Source organism: Melanerpes formicivorus, unplaced genomic scaffold (genome assembly GCF_026170545.1).
Source record: "Melanerpes formicivorus ecotype bairdi unplaced genomic scaffold, bMelFor1.0.p_v2 SCAF_114, whole genome shotgun sequence".
Lineage (NCBI taxonomy): Eukaryota > Metazoa > Chordata > Aves > Piciformes > Picidae > Melanerpes > Melanerpes formicivorus.
Genome location: NW_027142466.1, coordinates 1,438,264 through 1,458,637, shown reverse-complemented (window position 1 = coordinate 1,458,637; position 20,374 = coordinate 1,438,264).

The following is a 20,374-nucleotide window of genomic DNA, read 5'->3' as shown; positions in this document are numbered from 1 at the left end:
TGTCCCTGCTGCCTGCAGGGGGTTGGGCTGGGTGAGCTGTGGAGCTCCCTTCCAGCCCAGAGCACTCTGTTTGGCACATGGAATGAATCCATCTGCTCCTCAGCCTCCTGGCTTGGTCTCTCTGTGCCCCTAGCAGGGTCCCTTTGCCTGCAGCCTGGTGGTGGGGGCAGGGTTTGGGTGTCTGTGGCCAGCAAAGGGAGGTTTATCCTCCTCTGGTTGAGCTTTATGAGTAAACCCCAGGAGCTTTCCTGGTGCTTCCCCTCCCCTTGTGGTTCCCTCTCCCTTGCTTGCTGTGGCTGGAGGAGAAGGAGCCCAAAGCAAGCAGCAACCCCAAACACTGGAGGAGTGAAGAAGCTAAGACAGAAGGTGTGCAGGCACTTGGAGGAGAGGGCAGCTGGGGTGCTGCAAGCCCAAACGTGGGCAGACAGGCAAGATCCTTCTGGCCAAGTGTCCATGAGGGGAGGCTGAGAAGCTTGGGGGAGGCTACAGAAGGGATTTGTCTTCAGGGAGGGGTCAGGAGCAGAGCAAATGGTTCCCAGCTGCACCAGGGGAGGCTCAGGGAGGAAAGAGATTTAGAGGAGGAGAAATGCAGCAGGTTTGGGGTCTCCCAGGCCTGAGGTGTTCCTGCAGCAGTTAGCTCTGGGCAAGGAGAGCCTGGGGGGGGTTGAGGCTGGAGCAGAGGAGGCTGAGGGAGAGCTCCTTGCTCTCTGCAGCTCCCTGCAGGGAGGTTGGAGCGAGGAGGGGGCAGCCTCTGCTCCTTGGTGCCAAGGGCCAGGAGCAGAGGCAATGGTTGCAAACTGCAGCAGGGGAGGCTGAGGCTGGCTCTCAGGAAACCTTTCTGCCCTGGGAGGGTTCCCAAAGCTTGGAAGTGGCTGCCCAGGGCAGTGCTGGAGTCTCCCTCCCTGGGGGGTGGTGCTGAGGGGCAGGGTTTGGTGCTGAGCCTGCAGTGCTGGGGGAGCTGCAGTGCTGGGGGAGCTGCAGGGCTCTGCCAGCTGGATGGGTTCTGGGATTCTGTGGTTCTGAGGTTCCTCCTCTCAGCACCCCCTGGCCCTGAGGCTTTTCACTCCTCCCCTCAGCAGTTCAGCCTCCTCCTCTCAATTAGAATAGAGTAGAATAGAATAGAATAGAATAGAATAGAATAGAATAGAATAGAATAGAATAGAATAGAATAGAATAGAATAGAATAGAATAGAATAGAATATGACCTAGAATAGAATTAGCCAGGCTGGAGAAGACCTTTGAGATCATCAGCTCCAACCTATCACCCAAATATGACCTAGAATAGAATTAGCCAGGCTGGAGAAGACCTTTGAGATCATCAGCTCCAACCTATCACCCAACACCATCTAATCAACTAACCCATGGCACCAAGGGCCTCATCCAGGCTCTTCCTAAACACCTCCAGGCACAGGGACTCCACCACCTCCCTGGGCAGCACATTCCAAGGGCCAATTCCTCTCTCAGGGAAGAACTTTCTCCTCACCTCCAGCCTAAACCTCCCCTGGCACAGCTTCAGACTGTGTCCTCTTGTTCTGCTGCTGGGTGCCTGCCTGGGAGCAGAGCCCAACCCTCAGCTGGCTCCAACCTCCCTTCAGGCAGTTGCAGAGAGCAAGAAGGTCTCCCCTGAGCCTCCTCTTCTCCAGGCTAAGCAACCCCAGCTCCCTCAGCCTCTCCTCACAGGGCTGTGCTCCAGACCCCTCCCCAGCCTCCTTGCCCTTCTCTGGACACCTTCAAGTCTCTCAATCTCCTTCTTGACCTCAGGAGCCCAGAACTGGACACAGGACTCCAGGGGTGGCCTCAGCAGTGCTGAGCACAGGGCACAAGGACTTCCCTGCTCCTGCTGGTCAGAAGCTCCCCAGCAGAGATCTAAAGTTAGAACCCTGCTTGGCTGGGCCAGGCCCTGCTGAGGCTCTCCAAGCTGTGCCCAAGCCAGGGGAAGGTCTCAACCAAGCCTCCAGCATGGAGCTGGAGTGCTGCAACTCCACTGCTTCACCAGATGAGAACCAATTTGAGGATTTAAGGATTAAGTGCCATTAATTACTGCCCAGCACATGCTGAACTACAATGGAGCACTTGTGGAGACGGAGAGAGAAGTTGGGTGTGAATGCTAAATGGCTTCATTAATGCTGGCTGCAATTGCAGCCAGTGATGAATTAATTAGCCTGATGCTTCAGCAGTTCCTGAGCAGGACCCAGGGTGCAGGTGGAGGAAGGAGAGCAGCAGCAGCAGCAGCCCAGCTGCTCCTTGCCTGTGCAGAGCAAGTCACACAAGAGTGGGACCCTGCAGTGCCTGGCAAGAGGAAAGGGGGAAAAGGAGGGGAGTGGATGAATGAGTGAGGGAAAGCCTATGGCAAGAGGGATGTGGAGGGGCTGGAAGGTGTCCAGAGCAGGGCCAGGAGGATGAGCAGAGGGCTGGAGCTGCTCTGCTGTGAGGACAGACTGAAGGAGTTGGGGCTGTTCAGTCTGGAGAAGAGAAGGCTCCCAGGTGACCTCATTGTGGCCTTCCAGGATCTGCAGGGGGCTCCAGGAAGGCTGGGGAGGGACTGCTCAGGATCTCAGGCAGTGCTAGGACTAGGGGGAATGGAATGAAGCTGGAGGTGGGGAGATTGAGGCTGGAGGGGAGGAGGAAGTTCTTCCCCATGAGAGTGGTGAAGCCCTGGAATGGGTTGTGCAGGGAGGTGGTTGAGGCCCCAGCCCTGGAGGTGTTTGCAGCCAGGCTGGCTGAGGCTGTGGCCAGGCTGATCTAGTGTGGGGTGTCCCTGCCCATGGCAGGGGGGTTGGGACTGGCTGATCCTTGTGGTCCCTTCCAACCCTGACTGATACTGTGATACTGTGATAAAGTGAATCACTGAGTCACAGAAGGGGTTGGGTGGAAGGGAGCTAAAGGCTCAGCCAGCCCCAACCCCCTGCCATGGGCAGGGACACCTCACACCACAGCAGGTTGCTCACAGCCACCTCCAGCCTGGCTGCAAACACCTCCAGGCAGGAGGCTTCCACCACCTCCCTGGGCAGCCTGGGCCAGGCTCTCACCACCCTCCTGGCCAACAACTTCTTCCTCACAGCCAAGTTCAAGCTCCCCACTTCTACTTCTGCTCCATCCCCCCCACTCCTATCCCTCCCTCACACCCTCCAAAGTCCCTCCCCAGCTTGCTTGCAGCCCCCTGCAGATCCTGGAAGGCCACCAGAAGGTCTCCTGGGAGCCTTCTCCTCTGCAGCCTGCACAAGCCCAACTCTCTCAGGCTGTCTGCAGAGCAGAGCAGCTCCAGCCCTCTGCTCCTCCTCCTGGCCCTGCTCTGGACACCTTCCAGCCCCTCCAGAGCCTTCCTGGCACAGAGGCTCCAGAGCTGTCCCCAGAGCTGCAGCTGTGGTCTCAGCAGAGTGGAGCAGAGGGGCAGAATCCCCTCCCTGGCCCTGCTGGCCACACTTCTCTTGCTGCAGCCCAGGCTCTGCTTGGCTCTCTGGGCTGGAGAACACTTGAGGGGTTGGAGATTAAAGGGAAGAGGTCAAGGTTATCTTCTTCATGCATTTGGAGGTGATCATAGAATTGTTTCAGCTGGGAAAGACCTCCAAATTCATCCAGTCCAACACCACCATGGCCATTAACACTTCCTGCTGCTGCCCAGGAGGGTGGTGAGAGCCTGGCCCAGGCTGCCCAGGGAGGTGGTGGAAGCCTCCTGCCTGGAGGTGTTTGCAGCCAGGCTGGAGGTGGCTGTGAGCAACCTGCTGTGGTGTGAGGTGTCCCTGCCCATGGCAGGGGCTTGGGGCTGGCTGAGCCTTGAGCTCCCTTCCAGCCCTGGCAGCTCTGTGGTTCTATGATTAAACCTTGTCCTGGAGTGCCACCCCCCTGCTGCTCTGCTGAAGGTTGACCATCAGCAGGGAATGAAGGTCACCTTCCTTGTGCATCTGGAGATGCTGCTGCTCCCTCCTGCTGCTCTGCTGCTGCTGCTGGGACAGTTGGACTCCTGCCCTGCCATCTTCCTTGCATTCCTGTTCCTTCTTTTCCCACCAGGAGGGTCTGGATAGCCCTTTCCAGCCCTTGGCTTTCCTTTGGCTTCTGGCTGTGCTGCTCATCCTAGGTGGGCTTCCCACCAGGTACCAGGATGAGCAAGCTTGGGCTTTCCATCCTCTTTGTCTGATGCTTCTGATGAGCTCTGGCAGGCCTTGGAGCACTGCCATTGCCCCAAGGGCATGGAGAAAGACTTGGAGTTTCCAGACCCTGGGGGGGAAGCACACCTGGAGAGGTTTCCCAGCAGAGCTTGGAGCAGGGATCCTGCTTCCCTGGCACAGCTCTCTCCCAGAAGAAGGTGGAGAAGGAATGGAATGGAATGGAATGGAATGGAATGGAATGGAATGGAATGGAATGGAATGGAATGGAATGGAATGGAATAAAATGGAATGGAATGGAATAAAATGGAATGGAATGGAATGGAATAACAGAATAGAGTAGAGTAGAGTAGAGTAGAGTAGAGTAGAATAGAATAGAATAGAATAGAATAGAATAGAATAGAATAGAATAGATAGAATAGAATAGAATAGAATAGAATAGAATAGAATAGAATAGAATAGAATCAACTAACCCATGGCACCAAGCACCCCCAACAAGTCTCATCCTGAACACCTCCAGTGATGGGGACTCCACCACCTCCCTGGGCAGCACATTCCAAGGGCAATCTCTCTCTCTGTGTAAAACTTCCTCCTGACCTCCAGCCTGAACCTCCCCTGGTGCAGCTTGAGACTGTGTCCTCTTGTTCTGGTGCTGGCTGCCTGGGAGAAGAGACCAACCCCCACCTGGCTCCAACCTCCCTTCAGGGAGTTGCAGAGAGCAAGAAGGTCTCCCCTGAGCCTCCTCTTCTCCAAGCTAAGCAACCCCAGCTCCCTCAGCCTCTCCTCACAGGGCTGTGCTCGAGGCCTCTCCCCAGCTTTGTTGCCCTTCTCTGGACACCTTCCAGCAGCTCAACCTCCTTCCTAACCTGAGGAGCCCAGAACTGGACACAGGACTCAAGGTGTGGCCTAACCAGTGCTGAGTACAGGGGCAGAATGACCTCCCTGCTCCTGCTGGCCACACTCTGCCTGCTGCAGGCCAGAATGCCATGCATAGGCTCTTCCTAAATACCTCCAGGCACAGGGACTCCACCACCTCCCTGGGCAGCAAATCCCAATGGGCAATTCCCCTTGGAATCATCCAGATCATCAATAAAGATATTGATCAGGCTGGGGCCCAGCACTGCTCCCTGGGGCACACCACTGGTGCCTGGCTGCCAGCTGGCTGTGGCACCATTCACCACCACTCTCTGGGCTCAGCCTCCAGCCAGTTCCTAACCCAGCTCAGAGAGCTGCTGTCCCAGCCAGGGGCTGACAGCTTGGCCAGCAGTTTGCTGGGGGGGATGGTGGCAAAGGCCTTGCTGCAGTCCAGGCAGACCACATCCACAGCCTGCCCCACATCCAGCAGGCAGTCAGCTGGGCATGGAAGGAGCTCAGGTTGGTCAGGCAGGCCCTGCCCTTCCTAAACCCATGCTGGCTGGGCCTGAGCCCTTGGCCATGCTGTAAGTGCTGTGTGATTGCACTCAGGATGACTGTTCCATGATCTTGCCTGGCACTGAGGTCAGGCTGCCAGGCCTATAATTCCCTGGCTGATCCAACCTGCCCTGCTTGTGGATGGGCACCACCTTGGCCAGCTCCCAGTCCTCTGGGACCTCTCCAGTGAGCCAGGGCTGTTGAAAAATGATGGAGAGCAGCTTGGCCAGCTCCTCTGCCAGCTCTCTCAGCACCCTAGGATGGATCCCATCTGGTCCCATGGACTTGTGGGGATCCAAGCAGCTGAGCAGGAGGGAGGCAGCTGAGGAGGAGGGAGGGAGAAGCATCCAGCCAGGGATGCCTTGCAGGGAGTGATGCCAGTCCCTTCTGTGGCTGTGGTGGGATGAGAGCAGCCTGGCCAGAGCCTCAGCACCTGCCTTCAGTGAGTGTGAGCTGCAGGTCAGCAGCAGTTTGCTCTCCCTCAGGGCTCTTCCCCTTCATTGTGTCCCCAGCCTCATTGGCTGCTCACCCAGCCGTGGCCTGCAGCCTCCAGCAGGTGTGAACAAAGCTGTGGCCCCAGCAGAGCTGTGGAGCAGGGCAGGATGTTCAGCTTCACCTCCCCAGCAGCCTTGGCTTAGCTCTTTCCTGCCCTGCCCTTTGGCTGAGCCTTGCTCCTCTCCAGCAGCTCTGTGGTGGCTGTGGGGGTTGGGTGGTTCTGTGCCTCTCTGCCCCAGGGGCTGGGCTCCTCAGCTGGTGTGGTTTGCTGTCTGACTGCTGAAGGCACAGAGAGAGGCTTTGTTGTCTCCTTGCTGAGGGGAGATCTAGCAGAGAGGGCTTGGACAACACCATCCCCACCTCCCCCTGCAGCTCCCTGCTCACAGCCTGGCTGGAGGGCACCAGGGCTGGGCTTGTGCTGTCATGAGGCACCAGGGCCCACGCCTTGGGGCAGCCAAATGAGCATCCAGGGTCTGACTGAAACATGCAGACCTGCTTTGGCCAAGGGGGAGGAATGCCCACATGGCATCCAGAGGGAAGAATGCAGCTGGGTGTGGAGACTTGGCTGGACAAGAGGGGACAGCCTCCTGCTCACCACCTGAAGGCAGGCTGGAGTGAGGGTGGGACTTTTTATGATAGTATCAGTCAGGGTTGGAAGGGACCACAAGGCTCAGCCAGTCCCAACCCCCCTGCCATGGGCAGGGACACCCCACACTACATCAGCCTGGCCACAGCCTCAGCCAGCCTGGCTGCAAACACCTCCAGGGCTGGGGCCTCAACCACCTCCCTGCACAACCCATTCCAGGGCTTCACCACTCTCCTGGGGAAGAACTTCCTCCTCCCCTCCAGCCTCAATCTCCCCACCTCCAGCTTCATTCCATTCCCCCTAGTCCTAGCACTGCCTGAGATCCTGAGCAGTCCCTCCCCAGCCTTCCTGGAGCCCCCTGCAGATCCTGGAAGGCCACAATGAGGTCACCTGGGAGCCTTCTCTTCTCCAGACTGAACAGCCCCAACTCCTTCACTCTGTCCTCACAGCAGAGCAGCTCCAGCCCTCTGCTCCTCCTCCTGGCCCTGCTCTGGACACCTTCCAGCACCTCCACATCCCTCTTGCCATAGGGGCTCCAGAACTGGAGGCAGGACTCCAGGTGGGGTCTCCCCAGAGCTGAGCAGAGGGGGAGAATCACCTCCCTTGCCCTGCTGGCCACACTTCTCCTGCTGCAGCCCAGGCTCTGCTTGGCTTTCTGGGCTGCAAGTGCAGACTGAGAGCTCCTGCTGAGCTTCTCCTCCCCCAGCACCCCCAAGGCTCTCTCCTCAGGGCTGCTTTCCAGCCAGTCCCTGCCCAGCCTGCATTTGTGCCTGGGATTGCCTCCACCCAGCTGCAGGACTCTGCCCTTGGTCTTGTTGAACCTCCTGAGGTTGGCTTGTGCCCAGCTCTGCAGCCTGCCCAGCTCCCTCTGGATGGATCCCTTCCCTCCAGCTGTCTGCTGCACCACACAGCTTGGTGCCATCAGCAACCCTGCTGAGGCTGCACTCAGTGCCACTGTCCATGGCACCCACAGAGATGTTGAACAAGCCTGGGCCCAGGACTGATCCCTGAGGGACTCTGCTTGTCCCTGGCCTCCCCTGGGACATGGAGCCATTGACAGCCACTCTCTGGGTGCAGCCATCAAGCCAGTTCCTTATCCATCTGGTGGTCACCCATCACAGCCATGTGTCACCAGCCTGCAGACCAGGATGTGGTGCAGGACAGTGCTGAGGGCTGTGCTCAGCTCCAGGCAAACATCAGCTGCTCTCCCCTCAGCTATTGATGCTGTCACCTGCTCATGGAAGGCCACCAGGTTGGTCAGGCAGGATTTGCCCTTGGTGAAGCCATGCTGACTGCTCCAAATCACCTCTTCTTCTCTTTGGTCTCTTCTCCAAAGGAACAAAAGGGGAAGTGAGCTCAAGGTGCCCCAAGGGAGGTTTAGGTTGAACATGAGGAAGAATTTCCTCGTGGAAAGGCCTTGCCAAGGCCTGGCCCAGGCTGCCCAAGGCAGTGGTGGAGTCTCCAGCCCTGGAGGGGTGTGAAAGCCCTGGAGGTGTGGTGCTGAGGGACCTGGTCTGGTGGTGACCTGGTGGTGCTGGGTCAATGGTTGGACTTAATGACCTCCCAGCCAAAACAGGTCCAGGATGCTCTGATTCTGTGACTCCTGTCTGCTCTCCAAGAGGGACCTCTCCTCTGCCACATCAGCCTGGTGGCCTCAGCACTCCTGAGGCTGCTGCACACCTCCTGGGTCAGCCTTGGCTCACATCTGGGCAAGTCCAAGATGAGCTGAGCAAGAGATCCTGAAGGGAGGCTGCGGAGAGGCTGCTGCTGGTCTCTCCTCCCAGGTCATTAGTGACAGAGCAAGAGGGGATGGCCTCAAGCTGCCACTGGGGAGGTTTAGACTGGACAGCAGGAAACCATTTTTCATGGCAAGAGTGGTCAGGGACTGGAAGCAGCTGCCCAGGGAGGTGGTGGAGTCCCCAAGCCTGGAGGTGTTTCAAGGAGCTTTGGCTGTGGTGCTTGGGGCTGTGGTTTAGGGCTGAGCCTTGCAGAGCAGGGTCCTGGGTTGGACTTGGTGACCCTGAGGCTCTTTTCCAACCTGAATGTTTCTGTGATCCTGTGCTGCTCACACCTTCCCCTGCTCCTGCCCATGAAGGCTTGCCCTTGATTGGCCATTTAGGAACGGAGGAAGAAGATCCAATTAACAGCCCTGATGCCAGCAAGGTGCTGAGCCCAGACCAACGTTTTGCTAGGGTAATGAGCTGCTGTAAAAGCAGCCAGAGGGAGACATCAGCAGCCTGATTGGGCTGGCAAAGCCAGGCTGGAGAGCTGCACATTCTTGAGTGCCATCTTCTGGCACCTCCTGTGTCAACCAGTGGAGTGGCTTGGAGCAAGCTGGTAGCACCCAGCCGCTGCCAGGCATGAGGAGCCAAAGAGGTTTCCTGCCTTTGCCAAGGCAGCACAGAGTGAGGGTGGTGGAGGTGGGAAGTGACCTCTGGAGAGCATCCCATCCAAGCCCCTTGGCAGAGCAGGTTCATGGAACCACAGCAGCACAGAATGGGAGGGGTTGGGAGGGACCTCTGGAGATCATCCACTCCAGACCCCCTCCAGGAGCAGGGGCACCCACAGCAGCTTGCCCAGGGTGGCAATAGCCAGGCAGGTTTGGAAGCTCTCCAGAGGAGGAGACTCCCCAACCTCTCTGAGCAGCCTGCTCCAGGGCTTTACCACCCCCACCCCCTCCAGAGGAGTTTCTCCTCATGTTTAGATGGAACTTCCCCTGCTGCACTTTGTGCCCATCACCTCCTGGCCTTTTGCTGAGAACCACTGAAACAAGAATCCCACCAGCCAAGCCCCCTTTTTATCCTGCACCCCACCATCCAAGGCCCTTTGCTTTGCATCCCACCATCCAAGACGCTTTGATGTGCATCCCACCATCCAAGACCCTTTGCATCCCACCATCCAAGACCCTTTGCATCCCACCATCCAAGACCCTTTGCATCCCACCATCCAAGGCCCTTTGCATCCCACCATCCAAGACCCTTTCATTTGCATCCCACCATCCAAGACCCTTTGCATCCCACCATCCAAGACCCTTTCATTTGCATCCCACCATCCAAGACCCTTTCATTTGCATCCCACCATCCAAGGCCCTTTGCATCCCACCATCCAAGACCCTTTCATTTGCATCCCACCATCCAAGGCCCTTTGCATCCCACCATCCAAGACCTTTTCATTTGCATCCCACCATCCAAGACCTTTTCATTTGCATCCCACCATCCAAGACCCTTTGCTTTGCATCCCACCACCCAAGACCTTTCCATTTGCATCCCACCACCCAAGACCCTTTGCTTTGCATCCCACCATCCAAGACCCTTTCATGTGCATCCCACCATCCAAGACCCTTTGCATCCCACCACCCAAGACCTTTTCATTTGCATCCCACCATCCAAGACCCTTTGCTTTGCATCCCACCACCCAAGACCTTTCCATTTGCATCCCACCACCCAAGACCCTTTCTCTTTGCATCCCACCATCCAAGACCCTTTCATGTGCATCCCACCATCCAAGATCCTTTGCATCCCACCACCCAAGACCCTTTCATTTGCATCCCACCACCCAAGACCCTTTGCTTTGCATCCCACCACCCAAGACCTTTCCATTTGCATCCCACCATCCAAGACCCTTTCTCTTTGCATCCCACCATCCAAGACCCTTTCATGTGCATCCCACCATCCAAGACCCTTTCATGTGCATCCCACTATCCAAGACCCTTTGCTTTGCATCCCACCATCCAAGACCTTTTCATTTGCATCCCACCAGCCAAGACCCTTTGCATCCCACCATCCAAGAGCCTTTCATTTGCATCCCACCATCCAAGACCCTTTGCATCCCACCATCCAAGAGCCTTTCATTTGCATCCCACTAGCTAAGACCCTTTGCATCTCATCGTCCAAGACCCTTTTCTTTGCATCCCACCACCCAAGACCCTTTCTCTTTGCATCCCACCAGCCAAGACCCTTTCATGTGCATCCCACCATCCAAGACCCTTTGCTTTGCATCCCACCATCCAAGACCCTTTGCATCCCACCATCCAAGACCCTTTCATTTGCACCCCACCATCCAAGGCCCTTTGCATCCCACCATCCAAGACCCTTTGCATCCCACCATCCAAGACCCTTTGCATCCCACCATCCAAGACCCTTTCATTTGCACCCCACCATCCAAGGCCCTTTGCATCCCACCATCCAAGACCCTTTCATTTGCACCCCACCATCCAAGACCCTTTCTCGTTGCATCCCACCATCCAAGACCCTTTGCTTTGCATCCCACCACCCAAGACCTTTCCATTTGCATCCCACCATCCAAGACCCTTTCATGTGCATCCCACCATCCAAGGCCCTTTGCATTCCACCATCCAAGGCCCTTTCATGTACATCCCACTAGCCAAGACCCTTTGCACCCCACCATCCAAGACCCTTTTCTCTGCACCCCACCATCTAGGACCCTTTTCTCTGCACCCCACCATCCAAGACCCTTTTCTCTGCACCCCACCAAGACCCTCTTCTCTGCACCCCACCATCCAAGACCCTTTTCTCTGCACCCCACCAAGACCCTTTTCTCTGCACCCCATCCAAGACCCTTTTCTCTGCACCCCACCAAGACCCTTTTCTCTGCACCCCATCCAAGACCCTTTTCTCTGCACCCCACCAAGACCCTTTTCTCTGCACCCCATCCAAGACCCTTTTCTCTGCACCCCACCAAGACCCTTTTCTCTGCACCCCACCAAGACCCTCTTCTCTGCACCCCACCATCCAAGACCCTTTTCTCTGCACCCCACCAAGACCCTTTTCTCTGCACCCCATCCAAGACCCTTTTCTCTGCACCCCACCAAGACCCTTTTCTCTGCACCCCATCCAAGACCCTTTTCTCTGCACCCCACCAAGACCCTTTTCTCTGCACCCCATCCAAGACCCTTTTCTCTGCACCCCACCAAGACCCTTTTCTCTGCACCCCACCAAGACCCTCTTCTCTGCACCCCACCATCCAAGACCCTTTTCTCTGCACCCCACCAAGACCCTTTTCTCTGCACCCCACCAAGACCCTTTTCTCTGCACCCCATCCAAGACCCTTTTCTCTGCACCTCACCATGCAAGACTCTCTTCTCTGCACCCCACCATCCAGGACCCTCTTCTCTGCACCCCACCATCCAAGACCCTTTTCTCTGCACCCCAACATCCAGGACCCTTTTCTCTGCACCCCACCATCCAAGACCCTCTTCTCTGCACCCCACCATCCAAGACCCTTTTCTCTGCACCTCACCATGCAAGACTCTCTTCTCTGCACCCCACTTTTCAGGACCCTCTTTTCTTTTGCTTCCAGCCCCCCCCTGTTTTGCACCCAGCCCCGCTTTGGCCGTGGAGAGCCTGCCCTTGCCAGCAGAAGGAGCCTACACCTCTGGCAGGCAGGCTCAGCAGGGAGCTGGGCTGGTGTCCCCACGCCAGCTTGGGCAGCAGCTGCCTGCTGGTTTATTCATCCCCCCTGCAATCACCAGGGGAGGCCAAGCTCAGCACTGTGCCACATCTCATTTACAGCCAGCCCCTGAAAAGTTAGAAGGGCAAGTGGTGGGGTGGGGAAGGGGGTGGAGGGAGACAAAGAGAGGGGGGAAGGCTGGGGGGGGGAGCAAGGGGAGCTGGGGAGGTGTATGAAACAGGAGAGGGAAGTGGTGGTGAGGCAGGGAGAGGGGCAGAACGATGTCTGAACCCAAGAGAACATCAAGGGGTTGGCTGACACCTGCCTTGCACTTGCAAGGCAGAGCAGCAGCAGCTCCTGGAGCAGCAGCAGCAGCAGCTTGTGGAGCTGTGTGTGGAGAGGTTTCCAGGAACCTTTTAAGGGTATTAAGGATGATGGAAGCAGAGCAGCAGTGACTCAGACTTTATGGTATGTGACAATTCAGGAGGCCACCAGGCTCCTGCTTGGCTGTTGGCATATGGAAGCTGATGAGTGCTTGGAGCTTGCCAGGAGAGCAGGTTTCTTTCCAGGCAGGCTCCAGGAAAAAAGAGAGAGAGATCCTCAAGTGAGCAAGGATGGAGCCAGGAAGAGGGGGGAAGGGGTTTCTGCCCTCCCCCCACCCAGGGAGGGACTGCAGCCCTGTTGGTTAGGTGGCAGAAGCTGCCATGGTTGTGTTCCAAGGTTGTCTGTGGGGAGACTCTGGCACAGGCTGCCCAGGGAGGCTGTGGATGTCTCCTGCCTGGAGGTGTTCAAGGCCAGGCTGGATGAGGCCTTGAGCAAGCTGGGCTGGGGAGAGGTCCCTGCACATGGCAGGGGGTTGGAGCTGGATGAGCTTTGAGGTCACTTCCAACCCAACCCATTCTGTGGGTCTATGATTCCCTACAATCCCAGGCTGCTTCCTGCTCTCTGCTTCCCCAGGCTTTTACCCTGCTTCTAAACCCAGCATGGAGGGGGTGGGAAGGGAGCTCTGGAGCTCATCCAGTCCAAAGCCAGTCCTAAAGCAGGGCACCCCCAGCAGCTTGCCCAGGGGCACAGTGCCCAGGGGGGGTTGGAAGCTCTCCACACCAGGACACTCCACAACCTCTCTGGGCAGCCTGCTCCAGGCCTCCAGCAGCCTCCCAACAAACAACTTGCTCCTCCTCTTCCCCTCCAACCTCCTGGCCTCCACTCTCTGCCCACTGCCCCTTGGCCTGGCCCTGGCCACCACTCAGCAGAGCCTGGCCCCAGCCTCTTGCCCCCCAGGGGCCCTTCAGCTCTTGCTGAGCATTGCTGAGCATTGCTCTGGGGCTGCTCTTCTGCAGGCTCTCAGCCCCAGGCCTCTCAGCCTTTGCTCCTGCCAGAGCTGCTCCAGGCCCCTCAGCAGCTTCCCAGCCTCCCCTGCACTCTCTCCAGCACTTCTCTGGCCCTCTGCAGCTGGGCAGCACACAACTGCCCCCAGGGCTCCAGAGGTGGCCTCAGCAGGGCAGGCCAGAGGGGCAGCACAACCTCCCTTGCCCTGCTGCTGCCCACACTCTTCTCCATGCCCCCAGCACAGCCTTGGCCTTCTTGGCCCCCAGGCCACCTTGCTGCTGCTGGGCAATTTGAACTTTGAGCTGGGAGGGAGGAGATTGAGAGTGGAGATGAGGAAGAAACTCTTTAGAGTGAGGCTGGGGAGACTCTGGCACAGGCTGCCCAGGGAGGCTGTGGCTGTGCCCTGCCTGGAGGTGTTCAAAGCCAGGCTGGATGAGGCCCTGAGCAAGCTGTGCTGGTGGGAGGTGTCCCTGCTCATGGCAGGGGGTTGGAGCTGGATGATCTTTAAGGTCCCTTCCAACCCACTGTGTGAATCTCTGATCCAAACCCCGCAGAGGGCAGCTGAGGAGCTGGGAAGGAGCTGAGATGCTTTGGGCTCTGTTCATCGACAGCCCTCCACAAGCCAGAGAAGGAAAGTCCCCAAGCCCTGGGTGCACCTTGGGTTGGTTCAGGAGACAAGAAATAAGCAAATCAATCTTGGTGCCTGCTCCTGCCTTCAGGCAGAGAGCCTCTGCCCAGGCAGCAGGCACTGAAGTGACCTCCTCGCAGCGCCTGGAGCTGGCTTCCGCCAGGGCTCTCGGTGCTGGGATCGCTCCGCGCCCGGCTTCAGCCTCTCTTGACTTCAGCAGCGACTCCCTGAGCCTAATGCTGCCTGGCACTCTCAGCACCCGGCTGTCCTAACCCATCCATCAGCTCATGTCACGCTCTGCACTCCCCTCCTGCCTCCACAGCTTCACCCTGGCACAATCAATAACCCTTGGCCGGCTCCGCGCCTGCCCTGCTGCTGGGCACGGGGAGAGGAGAGGGGAGGGAGGGGAGAGAAGGGGAGGAGAAGGAGGAGAGGGAAGGAAAGGAGAGGAAAGGGAAGGAAAGGAGAGGAAAGGGAAGGAGAAGGAGGAGAGGGAAGGGAAGGGAAGGGAAGGGAAGGGAAGGGAAGGGAAGGGAAGGGAAGGGAAGGGAAGGGAAGGGAAGGGAAGGGAAGGGAAGGGAAGGGAAGGGAAGGGAAGGGAAGGGAAGGGAAGGGAAGGGAAGGGAAGGGAAGGGAAGGGAAGGGAAGGGAAGGGAAGGGAAGGGAAGGGAAGGGAAGGGGAAGGAGGAGAGGGAAGGGAAGGAGGAGAGGGAAGGGAAGGAGAGGGAAGGAAAGGAGAAGGAGGAGAGGGAAGGAAAGGAGAAGGAGGAGAGGGAAGGAGAGGGAAGGGAATGCAAGGCAAGGCAAGGCAAGTAATGTGACTTAGGAACAAGTTCTGCACCATGAGGGTGGTACAACACCACAGCAGGCTGCCCAGGGAGGTGGTTGAGGCTCCAGCCCTGGAGCTATTGCAGGTGAGGCTGGAGAGGGCTCTGGGCAGCCTGCTGCAGGGGAGGATGTCCCTGCTGCCTGCAGGGGTTGCAGTGGGTGAGCTCTGGAGCTCCCTTCCAGCCCAGAGCACTCTGTGATTCCCTGATCCTGTGCTGCCAGTGCCCACTGCTGGCTCCTGTCCAGCCTCTCACCCACCAGCACCCAAAGCCTTCCTCTGCAGGGCTGCTCTCACTCTCCTCACCCCCAGCCTGAACTGATACCAAGGATTGCACCCAGGGGCAGGACCTTGCACCAGGCCTTAGTGAACCTCCTGAGGTTCTCCTCAGCCCCTCTGCAGGTCTCTCTGGATGGATCCCCTCCCATCCTTCAGACTCATCAGCCACAGCACTCAGGCTGGTGGCACAGAATGCCAGCTTGGAAGGGACCCCAAGAGTCATCTGCTCCAACCTTGCTTGGTGACAGTGGAGCTGAAATGAGCTGGCTCAGCACCCTGGCAAGCTGAGCCTTCAAAGTGTGCAGGGGAAGGGAATCCACTGCTCCCCTTGGGCCAGGATTCCCATGGAAGGGATGCTCCTGTGGCTGGAGTCCAGGGCCCTGCTTCCCTCTTTGGAAGGAGGAGAGGATGCTGACATTTTGGGAGGGTTGTTCCTCTCCCCTCTGCCAGGTGGAAGGGAGGAAGATAAGCAGTGGCTGCTCTCCAAAGCCTTCTGTGACAAACTGATGGACCCCCTGGGTGTCCATCTGCCAGGCAGCCCCTTCCAGGCCTCTCTGCCCAAAACCACTTCAGCTTTGCCTTTTCCTGCAGTGCCAGCTTCTCCATCACACTCAGCAGAGTTAGCTGGTGGTGCCACTCACTGACCCTAGAGGCCTTTGCCAACCAAAATCATTCCATGGCTCTGTGATCAACTTGCCCTCTGGTCCTCCAGAGCCCCAGATCCTTTGGTGGGGTGGGAGAGGAGTGAAAACAGCTTCCCTCTTCCTCTGTGGGGTGAGGAAAGCACAGTGGGGATGCAGCCCTGAGAAAGGACCTGAGCCCCAGCAGGGTGGGCATCAGGGGCAGGGAGGGGATTCTGCCCCTCTGCTCTGCTCTGCTCACCCCCCCTGCAGGGCTGGGGCAGCTCTGGAGCCCTCAGCACAGCACAGGCAGGGAGCTGGGGCAGCAGGGCCAGAGGAGGCCACAGCAGTGCTGGCAGGGCTGGAAGCCCTCTGCTGGGAGCCAGGCTGAGAGAGTTGGCCTTGGGCAGCCTGCAGAGGAGAAGGCTCCAGGGACACCTTCTGCTGGCCTCCCAGCACCTGAAGCAAGCTGGGGCCAGAGCTTGGAGCAGGGCCTGTTGGGCCAGGCCAAGGGGGGATGGTTTGGGAGGCAAAGAGGGAGCTTGAGAGTGGAGAGAAGGAGAAATGGTTGGTGCTGAGGCTGGGGAGAGCCTGGCCCAGGCTGCCCAGAGAGGTGGAGCTGCCCCATGGCTGGCAGCAGGGCAGGGCAGGTTGCTTGGGGCTGGGAGAAACCTGCCCTGGTTGGGGATGTCCCTGCTCAGTGCAGGGAGGCTGCACTGGGTGAGCTTTAAATATCTCTTAACCCAAACCCTTCTATGATTCCATGACTCCATGAAGAAGAGCTGATGAGGCTGCCAGGCTGTGTCTCCATGAAGCTAAGGGCAGGTTGGAATGGGTTGGGCTCAGTTTAGCACTGCCTGGATTGGGCACTTTGGTGTCAAAAGCCAGGGGCTGAATCTATGCTGAATCCCAGAATCCCAGCATGGAGGAAGGGAGCTCTGGAGCTCATCCAGCCCAAGCCCTGCCCCAGCAGGGCACCCACAGCAGCTTGCCCAGGGGCATAGTGCCCAGGAGGGGTTGGAAGCTCTCCAGGGAAGGAGATCCCCTCCCAGCTTGTGTCTCTTATGACAGTGTGGTGCTGCTGGGGTCAGCAGGAGCAGGGAAGTCCTTGTGCCCTGTGCTCAGCACTGCTGAGGCCACCCCTGGAGTCCTGTGTCCAGTTCTGGGCTCCTCAGGTCAAGAAGGACATTGAGAGACTTGAAGGTGTCCAGAGAAGGGCAAGGAGGTCTCCCAGGAGACCTTCTGGTGGCCTTCCAGGATCTGCAGGGGGCTGCAAGAAAGCTGGGGAGGGACTTTGGAGGGTGTGAGGGAGGGATAGGACTGGGGGGGGGGGATGGAGCAGAACAAGAAGTGGGGAGATTGAGATTGGCTGTGAGGAAGAAGCTGTTGGCCAGGAGGGTGGTGAGAGCCTGGCCCAGGCTGCCCAGGGAGGTGGTGGAAGCCTCCTGCCTGGAGGTGTTTGCAGCCAGGCTGGAGGTGGCTGTGAGCAAGCTGCTGTGGTGTGAGGTGTCCCTGCCCATGGCAGGGGGTTGGAGCTGACTGAGCCTTGAGCTCCCTTCCAGCCCTGCCAGCTCTGTGACTCTGTGATATTTACAGGTTCCCAGATTGCATCAGGTTGGAAGGGATCCTCAAGGGTCATCTTGCTCAGCCTTCCCTCTGCAGTCAGAGATGTGTGGCCATGGCACTTGGGGACATGGTTTAGTGCCCATGGTGGTGTTGGGCTGATGGTTGGACTGGAAGATCTTGGAGGGCTTTTCCAGCTGGAGCAGTCCTGGTATCCTCTAGGGGAGGGTGACAGTGGCCCAGTGGCTGGGAAGAACTCTTGCAGGCATCCTGTCAGTGCTGGATGCTTCTCTTTGATTTCCTGGCCTCACCTTTGCTGCTTCTCATTCTGCTTTTCACTGCTCTGTGTGAAAAAGGCTTTTTGCTCTCCAAGTCCTTCAGAAGCTGTGATAGGAAATAAGAAACAACAGATGGGAAGTGTCACTAGCCTCACTGCTCCTCCAACTTGAGGAGAAACTTCCTTACAGGGAGAGTGACAGAGCCCTGGAGCAGGCTGCCCAGGGAGGTGGTGGAGTCCCCATCCTGGAGGTGTCCAGGAGGGGCTTGGATGTGGCACCTGGAGCCATGGTTTAGTTGTCAGGAGGTGCTGGGTGACAGCTTGGCCTTGATGATCTTTGAGGTCTTTTCCAACCTTATTGATTCTGTGATTCTATGATTCTGTGAGTGCCCTGCGCCTTGGGATGAGAAAGAAAGAGGATGAGAGGAGCTGGGCTCTTATCAGGGGGCAGCAACAGCACAGGGAGGCTGCAGGAATGGGGAAGGGAAGGACAAGGTAACCCTGCCCTGGCCACAGCCACCCAGGGACCTCTTGGGCTGATGGGGAGCAGGCTGGAGCCAAAGCTCTGCTCCAAAGCTCTGCTCTGCTTCCAAAGCTGCTCTGCTTCCAAGGTTTTTCTGGATCCAAGGCTTTTCTGCTTCCAAAGCTGCTCTGCATCCAAAGCTTCTCTGCATCCAAAGCTTCTCTGCCTCTAAAGCTCTCCTGGATCCAAAGCTTCTCTGCTTCCAAAGCTTTCCTGGTTCCAAAGCTCTCCTGAATCCAAGGCTTTTCTGGATCCAAAGCATTTCTGCTTCCAAAGCTTCTCTGGTCCCAAAGCTTTTCTGGATCCAAAGCTTCTCTGCTTCCAAAGGTCTCCTGGATCCAAAGCTTTTCTGGACCCAAAGCTCTCCTGGATCCAAGGCTTTTCTGGATCCAAAGTTTCTCTGGTCCCAAAGCTTTTCTGGTTCTAAAGCTTCCCTGCTTCCAAAGCTTCTCTGCATCCAAAGCTTCTCTGCTTCCAAAGCTTCTCTGCATCCAAAGCTTCTCTGCATCCAAAGCTTCTCTGCTTCCAAAGCTTCTCTGCTTCCAAAGCTTCTCTGCATCCAAAGCTTCTCTGCATCCAAAGCTTCTCTGCATCCAAAGCCTCTGTGCATTCAAAGCCTCTCTGCTTCCAAAGCTTCTCTGCTCCCAAAGCTTCTCTGCCTCCAAAGCTTCTCTGCATCCAAAGCTTCTCTGTTCCCAAAGCTTTCCTGGTTCCAAAGCTCTCCTGAATCCAAGGCTTTTCTGGATCCAAAGCTTCTCTGCTTACAAAGCTTTTCTGGACCCAAAACTCTTCTGGTTCCAAGGCTTTTCTGGATCCAAAGTTTCTCTGGTCCCAAAGCTTCTCTGCATCCAAAGCTTCTCTGCATCCCAAGCTTCTCTGCTCCCAAAGCCTCTCTGCTTCCAAACCTTCTCTGCATCCAAAGCTTCTCTGCTTCCAAAGCTTCTCTGCTTCCAAGGCTTTCCTGGTTCCAAAGCTCTCCTGAATCCAAAGCTTTTCTGGATCCAAAGAATTTTTGCTTCCAAAGCTTTCCTGGTTCCAAAGCTCTCCTGAATCCAAGGCTTTTCTGGACCCAAAGCATTTCTGGTCCCAAAGCTTTTCTGGATCCAAAGCTTCTCTGCTTCCAAAGGTCTCCTGGATCCAAAGCTTTTCTGGACCCAAAGCTCTTCTGGATCCAAGGCTTTTCTGGATCCAAAGTTTCTCTGGTCCCAATGCTTTTCTGGTTCTAAAGCTTCCCTGCTTCCAAAGCTTCTCTGCTTCCAAAGCTTCTCTGCATCCAAAGCTTCTCTGCTTCCAAAGCTTCTCTGCATCCAAAGCTTCTCTGCTTCCAAAGCTTCTCTGCATCCAAAGCTTCTCTGCATCCAAAGCTGCTCTGCTTCCAAAGTTTCTCTGCTCCCAATGCTTCTCTGCTGCCAAAGCTGCTCTGCTTCCAAAGCTTCTCTGCATCCCAAGCTTCTCTGCATCCCAAGCTTCTCTGCTTCCAAAGCTTTTCTGGTTCTAAAGCTTTTCTGCATCCAAAGCTTCTCTGCTCCCAGAGTTTTTGAGGGCATCTCTAGCCAGCATCCTGCTCCTTCATTTCCTTGTGGAGCGTGGTGAACTACCCAGGAGGGATGGAGAGACCAAAGGAGCAAGAGGCTGCCATCAACTTCAAGGTTCAGCTCAGCTCCCAGCAGAGATCTTCCCCCTCAGCACCGAGTGCCTGTGAGCAGGGCTGGCAGAGAGGAGGGATGATTTGAAGTGAAAACTAAACTCCAGGGAGCAAAAGTCCCCCCTGGTGCTTTCCCAAGTGTCAAAGCAAATCTCTCTAATTACTTTGGGGGGGGAGGTTTGGTTTGTTTGACTTTGGTTGCTGTGGTTTGAGTTCCTCAAGCCCTGGAAAACCTGAGGAGGCTCTGCTGAGGTGTGGCAGCATCTCCAGAGCTGTCTGTGCCTCACAGGGGGCAAAACTCTTCAGCTGCAGCTCTGGAGACTTTCAAAGCCCAGCTGGCCCTGCTCCTGTGCAGCCTGATTCAGGCAAAGCTGTGTTAGCAGGGGGGGAGGTTGGGCTGGATGATCTCCAGAGGTCCCTTCCATCCCCCACCACCACCCTGTGCTGCTGTGATTCCACTTGGACACCTCAGGGTTAGGGTCTGAGCCCAAGAGTTTCTTCAGGACACCCTTCTGAGCTCAGCAGCAGTTGTGGTGCTCAGCTGCTCCCAGACCAAGAGCTTGAACCACAGGAAGGAACCCCCAAAGCTCATCCAGTGCAGCCCCCTGCAGCCCCCAGGGACATCCCCAAGCACAGCAGGTTGTCCCCAGCCCCAAACAACCTGAGCTGCCCTGGTGCCAG